We start from the raw sequence: 13425 nt of genomic DNA on the forward strand, positions 1-13425 counted from the left end.
GTTTTTTGGTGTCTTCCATTTGTCACTTGTCTCGGGTTACAAACTGTGAAATACTCGTTTCTGACCTCAGAGAGGATTGCTTCACTTTTGAAATTAGCCTGCTTGCTATAGCTCATGATCATGACGCTGCACATCAGGGTCCCGGTGTATGTACGACGGGTCTGCAAGGTTGCACATCTAGTTCTGCTGAAAGCGGTGGATCAAATAACCGCAATCAGCTGTAATTAATACCCAAATCCTTGAACGGTGTTCTTTTTTTTTGCTGCCGTTGGATACCATTTTACTGGCTACCGAATTTAGTAGCTTCCAAGAACATGTCGAAAAGGCAACCCGACAACTTTCTCCCTTCATTCCATTTTCAAATCATTATACATATTGCGCCCTGAAAGAGGACAAGGAAATTTGATTCCCTTCGATGCAAACAAGTTTATCCAACAGCGAGCGGCTTAGGGACGGAGGAAAACCAAGATATGAATAAAATTTATATCCATCAGAGATGGGTAGGACTAGTCCTCGAAGTTGTCTAACAAGTAACTCTAGATTCGAAGTGTTCCAATTTGGCTTTATTGTGATAATTTAGTGCCCCTCGGTGACCAATAGAAGGAATGTGACATTCATTGTGCACATTTTTCGATGTGAGAAGATCTAATTATCTGTGAGTTACATTTCGAATTATCACTTGATATGCACTATGATTTGACTCGTGAATCTTTCTATCTTAACCTATTCCTTCCAAGATTTCGACATTTTATGACACGCCATAAATTACTCTACTCTCTAGGGACGAGCAAAACGTCACGCAATACCTTCAACTGTCCACGGTTTCACATCACTCATTCCTGTTTCTTAGGTTTGAAGGAGACCAAGATTGTAAAACTCCAGAGTTCTCTCGAAATGCATTCTTCGATTTTGGCCACACTCTGGACACACATTTCGTCCTTGTTCGCCGTCGACTGAGGACGATTGAGAATGACTTTCAGCCCTGGTGTGAGTGGCGATATTCTGGGTTGCAATAAAATCTGGGTGCAAAAGTCAAATTTGGCTCTTTGACTAGGAGGAACTGTGAAGAAATGTTTTCCATCGGTGTTTATAATGAAGTAAATATGTTTTATGTTTTTATTGCCGAGGAATGTTTTCTGAATTGGACAAAAACAGATCGTAAAATGGTTCTACGTTGATGGTTAGTATGGGCAAGCTGTAAACCAGCGTGGGGTTCGAGAAAGATAAGAGAACTGAACTGAGTTCTTTGAAACATGCAACAACACTTCTAATAGATCCATTTTGGTAAACAAACACCATATTCACATTCTCAAGGATGCGTTGTTGTAAACATCGACGCTAGATCGCACTTAGTTGTAGTTTTAACAAAACTTGTTAAAATTTCTAGTTTATCATACTGATATTAGGAAAATTAGATTACGACATAGAAATACCTAAACAGTTTTACTTTGCAAATTTCATATTCCAACTTTTTTGGGAAAAAATGATGAGAAATATCCCTACTGAAGAACTAAATTATAAGCATCAAAATTACTATTACACAATAAAAATGTTCAACAAGCTGTTGAAATACACCGTTCAAAATCACCAAACACCATCAAACACCTTCTCTTCGATCGGAAACACCCAACTCTGAAAGACTGCTGTTGAATGTTGTTAGCATAGTTTTAATTAATTTATAACTCTGAGAAATATCACCCTTCAGCCAGCAGTTTGTAGGCTCAAGAAACTCGGCACCAATTCGTCTACACGGCGCACCAGTTTCATGATCTCGGCGACTTTCCCACCGAATTCTTGTCCCTTCACAGGTTCCACCCGAGAACCGGGTGTCGTAAACTAATTTCCGAAGTAACAAATTTACAAGCTAGTAATTTATCTCGTTATAGGCTTCTCGTGTTTCTTCGACACCGCGTTCTTGTAGACAGGCCGGCTGCATCGTGTCCTCCTATAAGCTGTGATGATGTATAGTGGTGAAGACATGTGGAAAGTTTGTATGTTGGTTCTCATCTCTTTTCCAGGAATTACTGGTGACAGATAGGTGCAATATCGAAAAGCGCAGACAACGTGGCACCATCGCGACCTTCCCGTCGTTGCTCGCTCATCATAGAAAAATGTCAATACTAATTGAGCCGTAAACGCACACTTCAATAATTTCGCCCGACGTATCGCATTTCATCTACGGAAGTTGATATTTGTGTTCATCAGGATCTCATCAAAATATCCATGCATTCCACTCAAACCAGTCGGATCAAACAGAAGGCCACATATTTACATCCGTAGCTTTGTTTATTTGTTTAAAGCCGCGACAGCCGCAAAGTTTATTTTTCCAACATGAGGAATCCATCATTGTTCAGCGAAACCCGTCGCTTGATTTACAGCTGAGCTGAGACTGACTGATGGCGGTATGTCAGCTGACACGGAAATGATACACATACAAATCGTGACTACTATCCATCTGTCAACGCGTTGGTATCCTCTCCTCCGCTTATGCTTCTATGCCGATCATTCTACCTACTGGCTAAAGACTGATTTCGATATCCAATATCTCAAAATGGCAATTGATTGTCATCAACACTGGCCAATGAAGCTCTAGATCATTCAACGAAATAAAATTTGTTTTATTCAATTCGAATGTAAAAGATTAATAATTGAAACTTTGGAACCGAAAAGTCGAATAAACAGAACATTTTTCGTAAAACCCGCATTAACTGTTCTGTCCCCGGAAATTTAAAAACCGATTTGGACACTTTTTTATATTTTTAACCTCAAGAGCTCATCCACTTGTAGAATCGTTGAAAATGAACCGGATGAATAAATCTAGTTCCCGAGAATCGGGCTTTCCGGAATAATGGTCCAGTACTGTGATATGATTTGTAAACGTTAATGGAATCCCAAAAATATAGACAGAAACAGACTTTTTTTTAATTTAGATTCTTGTAATTGTTTCATAATCCAATTTCTTGTCGTTGCGTGATCATATGACGACTTCACTCCGGAACGGTCACTCACGGCTCCACGAGTTCCTGCTCCGGAATAATCGCATCGGGGTCAAAAATCAAATGATCCAATACCCAAGGGTGCAGCTTTCTGAGACAATTCCAGGAATTTTGATACCCATATTGCCAGTATTCAATTAAAATTTACAAATACTACCTAGGAGCCTCCCTCCAAAAATGAAGAAATAATCTTAAATTTATGGGTTTCTGAATTCAAAACAACTAAATGTGTCCAAATCGCATAAGAAATGCCATATTTATGAGTATTTTAGTTTGGAGTAACTGGGTACACTTTCGGCGAGTTACACGATAAATAAACCGATTTAATGCACTTAGCAGTGAGATGAGACATTTCTTACTCATATCACTATTGATAAATTCATTAGTTTGCAAAGCTCACGTGAAGTTGGCACCCGACTAGAAGTGAGATGGACACAGTTTCGAGTCTTGCATAAATAAAACCTCGAATAAACTGAATAAAATATAGCAAATCAATTAAACAAACAAAATAAAAAAAAATTGCAAAAAATTATAAGAGCTATTCATAAAATGGGATGAATGACTAATACAAATCAAATTAGAAAATAAAAAAATCAAATTAGTTCAGCTCAAAATTAGGCAATATTAAGCAAAGTTATAAAATTAATAGGATAAATTAAATTGTTTCAAACTAACAAATTGGATTAAAATAACGAAAATAATAACTGAACAGAATTAATAAAAATTATTAAAACGAAGAACCTGAGTAAAATATACACACCAAAAAAATCTGAATTTTATCGTTGACGTAATTGAAAACGTGACATAATTCAACAAACCGTAATTTACGAAATGACGGAACATTACCGTGTTCCATTCAATTTTACATGAAACATATACTTTACATGCGCAATGACATAAAATTACACTTCCTACCATTCAGAACAAACGCTGTATGTGGAGTAAAATTACATGATTTACGAAATTAAACGTCATGTAAAATTAAAATCAAACGTAAAACTAAGTCATTTTTGATGCTCGTATATGTCAGGGTCAGGAGACGTAAATTTACACTATTTTTTCTAGGTGTGTAGATAAATAGAACTACAAAAAATTGATAATATATATTAAAATAAATTAAATGAATACAATAAATTAAATTAATTAAATGAATAAAACAAGAACAATAAATAAAATTTGAAAAAATTAAAAGTGTTGTGTGCATGACACGGCTGCATTTAAAATATAGTGTGCAATATAATTCGCGGCGTCGCACAGAGGAGTAACTAGAACAAATTTCTGGCCAATAACCAAAATATTTTTTTTTGATTTTTTATTTCGTTATATTTTTTTACATACCTAAAAGCCAGCTGAATAACGTGGCAAAATTAGGAGTATGCCAAAAATTGTTAAAGATTTTAGGCATGGATGTAAAATGGTGATATTTTAAGGGTTTTTTTTAACCATTTTAATTATATACACTGATAGAATATATTCGTAAATCGCTATGCATCGATCCCAAAAGATTGAATGAAAAAATAAGAAGATAATAAATACGAAAATTTTTCTAAGATGAACGAAATGAATTCGTGCGACCAACGAAGTCGTTCGTAATATACACAAACATTTGTTTAAATAAACGAATGATTTCATTTCATTCACGAAAAATAATGTCGTTATTAACGATAACATTCGTGCCATGTACTGTACATTGTACACTAGATAAGTAAAAGTTACTAAAACTTTTGTTCATCAAGCGTCCATTTCTTCACACCACAATCTTTCTAGTCCAAAATCATGATGAGCAGGTTAAAATAAAATCGAATTTGCTAGATCGATCTTTTTAATTAATAAAAAAATCAGTGCTGTCAAATATTGATCCTAAAAGATCGAATGCGACAAACGAAATCGTCTATAATATACATAAACGATTATTAAAATACACGAAACATTTCGTTTCGTTCACGAAAGATAATGTCGTTATCAACGATTACATTCGTGCAATGTAAACTAAATAAGTAAAATTTACGAAAACTTTCGTTCATCAAGCAGCCATTTCTTCGTACCACAATAAAATCGATTTGGCCACATCGATTTTTTTAAATAAAAAATAATCTATGTTGTCAAACATAGATCCCAAAAGATCAACTGAAAACAATACGAGGATAATAAATACGAACACTTTTCTAAGATAAACGAAATTAATTCGTGCGACTAACGAAATCATTCGTAATATACACACACGTTTATTAAAATAAACCAAACATTTCGTTGCATTCACGAAAAATAATGTCGTTATCAACGATAACATTCGTGCAGTATACATTAAACGTGTAAAATTTACGAAAGATTTCGTTCACCAAGCGGCCATTCTTGTTCATGAAATGAACGAAACCTAGTATTTAGAATGCACGAAAATACTTCGTTGCAGAAAACGACGAATGAATTCGTGCATTTTATGATCGATTTCATTATGTTCACGAATTTATATTATCAGTGTATCCAGCCATATCGCTTTCTAGTAATGATGATTGTATCAAGTAAGACAATATTATTGCAAACGTAGTTGAACACAACCATTTGTATAACTTCAGCCTAAAACTAACTGAAAGTATTAGTGTTGCTGTGCATTACACCAACTTTAAAAAATAAGTTTTTAATCCTTTTATTCTAAACGTTAATGATAAAAATGTTACATTATACGCCAAGATCCGGCAAAGTTGCTGAAACAGTATTACAAAACCAGATTCCAGCTATCCGAAAAACATAAGAACTCTTTCGATCTTGCCGATCCACAAATTCCAAGCGATTTGAAAATATTGAAATTTTTAGTAATTTGAAGTACACCGAAATGCTGTAGGGCCAAATACTATGTTTTTCAAAATGTATCTCTATGAAAATATGCTCAAGCGTCCCTTTTCTTCCTCCTTTTCCACAGATCAACTGTTTGCGCAACTGTAAAAACGAATGTACTCACAAAGATCACCTCGAAATTACTAGCATTCGAAAGGAGTTAGAAAATTGACCTCTGCACTGGTAGGTGGATAGATGCCAAATTATTCCAAAAACTTGTTATTGTCTATTTTTGTTCATATTAAGACATAATAAAAGCAATAGCAACAACAAATAATTTTGGCCAGGATTTGACCCCAGTTACTCCTCTGTGCGTCGGCGGCAAAACATGATGATGAGTTATGTTCTATCAACGACCATGCGGTAAACTTGGGTGGAAAGCCCAACTCCTACCAGCAGAAGGCAATGGATTCTTCACATTTCTTTTCGATCGTGGCTATTTGTGCCTGTGTACTCCTAATTATCCGTGTTATGTTTATAACTGATTTGCTCTAGAATACCTATCTTTCAATTTCATTGCTTTCGTTTCTCTTAAATTTGCCGAAAATAGCCCACAAAATCGATACAATAATCGAAATATCGCACGTTTATTCTCTTCGCGGAAACGGAACAAAGTATTCATTTTGTCGAGTAGTCGTTGACAACCGGGTTGTCAAGCATCAATCGAGTTAGTTGATGCCAACGAAACGTGCACATATTTTATGTGTTTGGAAATATACGTGGATTAATCTACACTCTTAGAAAAAATGAAAATTACATTTGACGTAAACAACGTAGCGAAGTATTTTTTCTCCGACAAGAGGATTTTACATGTTGTGTTATGTAAAATTAAATATTTGGACTCTTTTGATGTAAAACTCAGACTGAGTGGCCTAGAAAAAGCCGAATAATATGCATTTTTACATGCAATTAAATGTAAATTTATGTGAATGGGGACGCTCCTTTTATGTGCATCTAGCAAGACGTTACAAGATTTTTTTTGCTGTGTATATGAAATGGAAAAACAGCGTTATATTTTACGAATATTTCAAACATTTTACATCGTTTTTCATCATATTAAAAGTATGTGCAGTTTTTGCGCACATATATTAAACCCGAAACAAACTACTTAGACAGTGCGAAACCATGCATATGATATGCATTTATTTAAAAATTTATTTATTGCGCATTTAAACGATTTCTTTGAAACCTATTTTTGTTGAGTCGATAAGGTTCAACTTCTAGTTAAATTACAATATATTTCTTTCGTTTTGTTTAAATGGCTTAAAATTAGCGAATATTTTAATCAGAGTTAAAAATAATCGAAGCTCTTTTTTGACGGCTGAAAATGAACCTGATGCGACTCGCGGTGAATAGAAAAAAATATTCATTCAAATATCCATGTTATTCATTCAGTTGAATATCGTTCAATATATTCATTTCACTAATTATATAGGAAAATGTTTTTAAATGCCGGTAAAGCATGTGAAACAACAATCATCATCGCTTACATTGTGCCAGGGCCTACTTTGATGCGTTTGATTCGTTGCTGCACGGCCGCTTCGTGTAAAAATCGGAGACGAATGAAAATCTGCATGGATGAATGGGCGGTTTGTTCGTTTGACATTTTCAGCTGCGTCCCCGACTATTGAAAATGAATGCGGCTGAATATGATCAATTTTCATTCAATGAATTTGAATATTTTTAACTCTGATTTTAATCACGCTTCGATTTTCGCTTTACTATTTCGATCAATGCATATCGTGTATAAATGACGTAGAATTTTAGGGGGTGGAGAGGTGTAACAAACTTGTGAGGATGTGTGACGAGGGGGAATATTGTGACAAAATGCTACGAGGGGAAGGGACGGGTCGAAATTCGGCGAAAAAAAGCTACGTCATTTGTGTGCGGCCCCAATGGGTAGGGTTACGATATGGGTCGAGCTAACTAGGGCTCAACATTTTCGATACGCACAAATTTTAATCGTTTATGTGGAACGAGTGCTAAATAAATCGTAATGAGCAAGAGAGTGTGCCGGTGTGAAAACACCGAGATTCAAGGTGTTCCACGAAGCTCAAAACAATCGGCTTTCCAAATTTGAGAAACGTCGATTTGTTTTTTGTCAGTTTAAAAACTCTAGTGTTGCAAAAAGCAACGCGGTACTAGATTCATCGCAACGGCATGCTCTCAACTAGCACTGAGTGCCGTAACTCTCAAGTTGTGGTGCGCAAAGCAGTACACAGCGCACTGCATAATTTAAATATATCTGTCGGCTACTGCTATCGTCTCCGCTCCGACGCTTGACCAGGTAATGAGCTCGCCCGAGAAATGCTGAAAGTTATATATCCGAGGATGATGTCGTCGGCAAAATCAATACAGCCAATCAGAGCCATGGAAAGGAGACAGCTGAATGTCTAGACCTGTCATCGTCCCCACCCCCAGCGGTAGCAGTGATCAAATGCAGCACTCATCGCAGCGCATTGTCAACATGCCTGATTGCTACTGCTGTTCTTTATGGCCCGACGTTAGACGGGAGAATGAACTCGCTCGAGGAATGATATTTTTTAAATAGTCGAGGATGACGTCTTTTATAGAAGCGTAGTGTGCTGGGTAGGGTAACCATATTCACAGATTTTTCTGTAATGTCAGAGATTTTTTTTCACAATTTTTTATCACAGTTTTTTTCACAGATGACAGATTTTTTGGCATTTTGATGAAAATTTCACAGATTTTCACAGATTTTTGGAAATATTGTGATTTTTCACAGATTTTTTGGAAATTTATCACAGATTTTCATAGATTTTTTCCTGTTTCAGTTATCACAGATGATAAAACCTGTTTTAGTCCACCTAGTGGTGCAATTGTGCCTTTCTCATTTGTCCAAACTATGATTCCATGGCTCACTATGTTCAATACAATGGTGGAAATGTATATTACATATTCAGTACGATTTGCACATATTACATACAATGGATGGACTGCCATGATTTTGAGATACTATGTGTCGACACTGAAACATCGCTTGAAACCAGCGGCGAATGAAGGAGGAAGATCCGTTAAGAAATTTTAAACTATTATAAATTTAAAGTAGCAACCCCTTACTGCATACTCCTACCTAAGCCTTTACAAGCCAAAAAAATTAGGTTGGCGATTTTAAGAGCCATTGCATAACCTTTCTCTATGAGAAAGGCAAAAATGTGCCAAAGTCAAGAAAGTCAATTTTCGTCAAAAAAAAATTTTCAGATCAAATCTCAATGTTTTATGCATTTTAAAGTCATTTGGTATCCAAAATACAAATTCGATTTTGATATTTTCCCTTACTCCCCCCTTTGAGAATTTTTCATTTCAGTTTATATGGGAATTTGCTGCGTGGTCGCACTCTTCAACCCGTAACTCTGGAACCAGAAGTCCAATCAACAAAAAATTCAATAGCAGCTGATGGGAAGGTTGTAACATTTCATTACACAGACATTTTCCGATCTCGACGAACTGAGTCGAATGGGATATTACATTCGGCCCTCCGGGCCGGGATTAGTTTGACTATTTTTAGAGCGATTGCATAGCCTTTCTATATGAGAAAGGCAAAAACATATTTTTGACCAAAACACAGATTTCAATATGGCATCCCTGGTGCTGGGTGCTCAAATCGGTCGTACGAGACGCTATAGGCACGATGTTATTTATCTGGCAAAAGAACAACAACTGATTCAAACATGCACGCGGCACATTTATTTAAAACTTTTCGTGTTCGTTTGAGTCACTAAGGTGCTTCCTATTGACGGCTCTGCCGGGGATAGATTGACTTATGTATGGGACTTTTCACGTTTTCCGAGATCGATTCATTTTTGCTTGTTTTTAAATAGTGTGCTATTGAAATACAAAAACACTATAGCAATAAAACATAATTTAAGTTAATTCCGATTTGGTTGGTAATAACCAGACTGAAATTCGTTAAAAAAACAAAGCTATTAGCGTTGAAATTAGTGACGCAAAAACATGACATCGTTTTATTTTAGATTTTAGAATGACACCCTGGTCTGGACCTTTTCAATGTCAAAATAAAGCAAAAAAAATGACTAATATAGAAGAAATTAGCCCTTGGAAGCCAAACGTTTTTCTAACGCAATATATATTCCAAAATCGTTTTCTTTAAAAGTGTCGGCGTAAAAATACTCGAAAAATCTATTTTGATCAAGAAAGATGCTCCTCTAAGAGTGATATAAGCAGCTCGATTTTAACTTCCGATCCTCAATACACATCTCCTGCAAAGATTTGAATAGTTCAATTGGACGGAAAAGGTAGTCTAAGACAGCCTTAGACAGCCTGATTAGATTTATCACTTTTCAAAAATATTTGAAGACAACGTAAATATATCTAAATACACCAAAAACTGAAAATGTCTCAGGAATCACTGCCCCAGTGGAACCCAATCAGAACAATTGCAATAACTCTAGTTCTACGAATAATTCTAATAACTGTTAGCGCTCAAATAAAAGGCAGTAATCACAGTTACTAGCCTTACATTTTGTGAGGAAATTCTGTCTAACCTAAAATTTAAAGCTGTTAGAAAATGTTGTTGTTTTATAAATAACATGGAAATACAGGGGTCAATAAAAACAATAGAAAAAATATAATAAGCAAAACTTTAAAAAAATGAACAAATAAATAAAAATAAGAAGAAAACGAATGAAATGAAATGATTAAAATGAAATATTTAACATTATTTAGAAATATCTAAAACTAATAGAACAAATTAAAATGTGCTTAAAATGTTCTGGATTAGATGAATCAAATGAATGACCGAAAAAAAATTGTCGGAATTTTAAAATGTAGAAAGTGAATAAAATGCATTACATGAAAAAGTGAATTAAATAAGTCAAATGAATAATACGAACAAAATGCATGAAATGAATAAACTGATCAGAATGAATCCAAAAAATGAAACGACATTGATAAAATAAGCTCAAATGAACAAAATGAATATATAGAATACTGAGTGAAAAAAGTGAATAAAATGAAATGATCATACATTAAAAATATGTAAAATAAACTGCAAAAATTAGTATATAGGATGAAATTCATTATTGTTTTCGTTCCCTTTTTTGACGGCATCGTTTATAATTATCCGATGTCTTTATTTTATTGATGGCGCTTAATTAGTCATAAGGAAACTAGAATATTCAATTTGATTAGCTTTTATGACAGGAACAATCTTGAAATTACAAGTCTTTTTTTTTAAATTAATATGGTTTAGTCACATTGTTTATGAAAACATTACATTGGGGTTTTTAGCAAAAATCGTTTCATTTGAAGCTACACAATAATGTGTATGCCGGCCTGTAGCGTGTGGTTGGCCCTTGCCAATCTTAGGGAAGCGCTGAAATCGCTGATCTGCGGCATAAAGTAAGTGAGTAAAATTCATATAATAAGTCGGGATAAGTTTGACATTTGTAGGTACACCCTATTGTTCATATCGGATTCTTACATTCTAGTATATTTGAGTTGGGTATTAGGATGTTATTTTATGAAAGTAAACTTAAAATCACAAAATATTTTTAAAAAAATCTAATTTGTATTATGTATTCCTACTTTTAAGATAGCTGCAATTTTATTTTTTATTAAAACTATTGCCCTCCATCTTGTAAATAGAATTATATCCCTAGTTTCAAGATATCTGTGAAACTTCTCATAAAACTTGTTCCTTTTTTGTGTACCAAACTATGTTGTTAGTTTTAAGATAACTGTAAAATATTTCGTAAAAAAACTATTATTCTCTTCTTGTATATCAAACTGAATTCCTCGATTTAGAATTTTTCATAAAAAATCTTTTGTCCCCTCTCTTGAATCGTATTTCAGTCTAGAGATAGCTGTAGAATTCTTGCCCTCAATATAAAAAAATATCTGAACATTGTTTTAAGTATGTAAAATGCAAAACCAAAAGAATTTTGCATTGCCAAGCTAACGCCTTATGCCTATTAAATAAACGAAATGATTAAAAAATACAGCATTAATACTGTTCAATAAATTTGTTTAGGCAAAGATAAATACATATTGCATAACATCCTGAAACACGTTGTTAAGTAGGGCCGTGTGAGTGTGATTCAAGATTCCCGTGTGTATGCATAATCGAAGCACGACTACACGATTTGGCACAGCTTATCGCAATTCGGATAAGTAGAATCAGTTACGGAGAATATATGGAGAAGTACTTACCAAGTACCATGAGTGCTAAAAGTGGGATTGGAGCGACGCACTCCTTCGTATCTGACTAAATATGAATATAAAATACAATACTGTACAATTACACAGACCACTCTTTGCACAAATAGAGGACAAATTAATACATACCAGTTCTGTGATCAAACTGGAAAAAAGCGAAACCTCGGTACTACATTCCGAACTTGACATCCTGATTTAGTAGACTTCGAAGTCGATTTTCAATGGGACTTGAACATACAACATGTGGCAACAAATATTTCCCCAGCGCGAAAAAAGGTCTCACACACGAGATCTAACAGACAACCACTAATATCCGTTTTTCATTTTAAAAGTTACATTTTGGCTATATTGAACTCGTGCTTTGAGCCGTGTTATAAAACCCTAATTATATAAAAATGTTCAAAATATTGTTTTAATTTTATTAAGGTACTCAACTCATGGTGCCGTAGAAATTTCCTAAAGTTCAATATTGATCAGAAAGTTGTTTCAGAAAGATTATCTAAATATTAGTTTATTCAGTATTCTTCTTCAATTAGTTTATTCAATATGCTTAATAATAAATTATCAATTTTGTTTTGGTTTTCAGTTTTACTCCCCAAAAACCCTTCTCCTTTGCTACATAACTTGAGAATGACGAAATCATTGTATTGGATCGAGTAAACAGCTTCACACGTCATCAAAAATAACCCACTTGGGCCGAATCTTCCAAAAGAATCGCTAGAGCCTTGAAGTCAACCCCGTTATTTATTTTGGAACCAAATTCCCCAACACACATGGAAGTTTTCCCGGAACGGAAGAAAATAATCAATGAATCGAATTGTGGCAAGATCGGACCTCTCTCCGTTCTGGGATTGATGCACAGTTTACATGAACTCTCAAGTGCCTGATGTCGAATCAAACTACGATCCCGAAGCCATAGCCAACAGCGAGCGGCGAATGTTGTTTACCAGAAACAAATCTGTTTACAAATGTTGTTCACAAATCAAAAAAATCGGCTAAAATTCATCAACAGAAGCGGCTTCCATCAGTCAAATCCACATGTGGTCTTCGCAGATACAGTTCATTTGAAACTCTAGCCGACGGACCGAAGCAAGGAGTTGCAATCAGAATGAATGGAACCATGTAGAAACCTAAGCGCGACCCTGCCGAACCATCGACATCGACGGTTGACGAAAGTATGATTTTCCTCTTCATTTTCAGGGAACCTTTGATACCTCGTAGAAAGAAACTATACTGGCTTTGATCAGCTGGCAGTTTGAAGCGGTACTTTCCGAAAGAAGAAATAAACTTGCCTCGTTCTGGTGGTACACATGTGGTCACGATTTACGATGGGAAATTTAAAGCATCAACTGATTGGGAAAATATTGGAGGTTTGTTTGTAGAACTATGCGCACGTTGA

Source organism: Topomyia yanbarensis, chromosome 2, assembly GCF_030247195.1.
Source record: "Topomyia yanbarensis strain Yona2022 chromosome 2, ASM3024719v1, whole genome shotgun sequence".
Classification (NCBI taxonomy): Eukaryota; Metazoa; Arthropoda; class Insecta; order Diptera; family Culicidae; genus Topomyia; species Topomyia yanbarensis.